The following is a 2,220-nucleotide window of genomic DNA, read 5'->3' on the forward strand; positions in this document are numbered from 1 at the left end:
GTAGGTAACCGCATGTTGTGAACTGAACTGAGTCCCTTCAAAATTTATATGTTGAAACCCCAACCCCCAATCTATATATATAAAAGGCTAATATGCAAAGTGTCCCCTTGGGAGTTCGACCCAGAAACCGGGAGTTTGATGGCTCGCTATGATGCACGCTGACCACCACGGGTGGCGTGAAACAAAGGAAGGCCCTGGCAGGCAGCCAGGGAAGGGAGGCCCTGGCCTACAGCGGGAAGGCCCTGATTGGCCCTGATAGCAGGCCAGGCCTAGGGACCCTACCCATGCATGATTTCGTGCACTGGGCCTCTAGTGTTATTATATTTGAATATAAGGACATTAGAGGAGTAATTAAGGTTAAGTGAAGTAATGAGGCTGGGACCCCAGCCCAAATCTCTCTTTGTGTGTCCACACCAAGGAAAGGTTATGTGAGGACACAGTAGCAAGAAGGTGGCATCTGCAAGCCAGGAAGAGAACTATCACCAATCCTGGTGGTACCCTGACCTTTAATTTCTAGCCTCCAGTATGTGAGAAAATGAATTTCTATTGTTTAAGCCACCCAGCCAGTGATATACTGTTATGATAGCCCTAACAAACAAATACACCATATAACCCATTCTAGCACTGGAGATGCAAGGAGAAGGAGAGCTCTTGCTTTTTTTCATAAAAGAGGATGAATGTGTCTGGAACTTCTTTTTGCTTATGCCCTTTCCTATGGTGTTGTAGCAGCCATCCTACACCCTGAGTTGACAGGATGTCTAATCTCAGAAAACTGAGACATCAGTTCTGCCGTTGTTAAATCTCTAAACCAATGCCAGGAACTTATCACTGAACTTTTTTTTTTTTAAATAGAAAAGAAAACTAACCTTTCTTTGAGTTGTAAAATTAGCCAAAACAATTCCTAATACATGATTTATCTTTATTCAAGGAAATAACCAAAGAGTTTCCTGTTGAGGTGCACTCTGAAAATATCCAAGAAATAGCCAGTGGATCTTCAAACTGAAATATGTAATTTCCAGCTCTGAAAATTACACCAGGTAGAAGAAAGAATCAAGATATTGGAGAAAAGCAAAACTATTTTCTGTGTTTCTGAAGAAAAAAATGTGTTCTGTGTTTTTGGTTTAGGAAAAACATGAAAGCTATTAAGTCTAATTTAGTTTGATTTCTGTCTACAACAGGATTAGAGGGAGAAGTTGAGCTTCTTTATTACAGGTTTTAACTTTTAGTTTTTAATTTGACATTCTTCTTTATATGTAATTTTTATAAAGTTTATAAGGTAATTCTAATGTGTGCTTAGCTCATTTAAAATGGTATTTATGATGATATGTTTCTTTCTGACCCTTTACCTATGACTATATTTTAATATTTTTATTTTCTGCTAATGAAATTTCAAATCTATTCTTTATTTCTTTTGGAATTCTTCAACACAGATCAAATTTCCTAAGTTAACTTGAGCTTCAGTTTGGCTACTTGGAGCATTCACTGCTGAATATATTCATATGTTGAATGTCTAATTAAATTTTTCCACTCCTTAAGAAAATAAATGATGAAAAATTGATAGCTGGGCTATAATGTTTTCATTGGTCATATTTACCAATGATAATGTCAGGGAGACAAAGAGAAATATTTAATAACATCCAACACATAGGGATTCAAAACATTATGATTTGTACTTTTTTAAAAATGGGTTTTATTGATTTTTTACAGAGAGGAAGAGAGAGGGATAGAGAGTTAAAAACATTGATGACAGAGAAACATCGATCAGGGCAACCAAGGTACATGCCCTTGACTGGAATTGAACCTGGGACCCTTAAGTCCTCAGGCTGAAGCTCTATCCACTGAACCAAACCGGTTAGGACAATGATTTGTACTTTTTAGTCACAAAGCAAGCCTGACGACCGAGAATTACAAGACCAAATGTTTTTTTTGAATTGTTTATTAGAAACTCAGCCATTACTGTTTTTATTTTGACTTAAAAACTGCTGAAGTCTTTGCTGAAGAGAAACTGGCTTAAAATTAAGTATCATCTCATGAAGAGGCTACATTACATTGGGACACCTAAACTACAAAACATTTATATGTCCCTCATGGAACTGGCTACAGGCAGCCACCACTTATTTTAATTCTATCTTCCATCAATAAGTTTATAGCTCTTTATATATATGTACTTAACCAAATCTCAGTACCAAAGTGGATATGATTGATTATATATATATATAT

This window comes from Myotis davidii, unplaced genomic scaffold (genome assembly GCF_000327345.1).
Source record: "Myotis davidii unplaced genomic scaffold, ASM32734v1 scaffold24, whole genome shotgun sequence".
NCBI lineage: Eukaryota > Metazoa > Chordata > Mammalia > Chiroptera > Vespertilionidae > Myotis > Myotis davidii.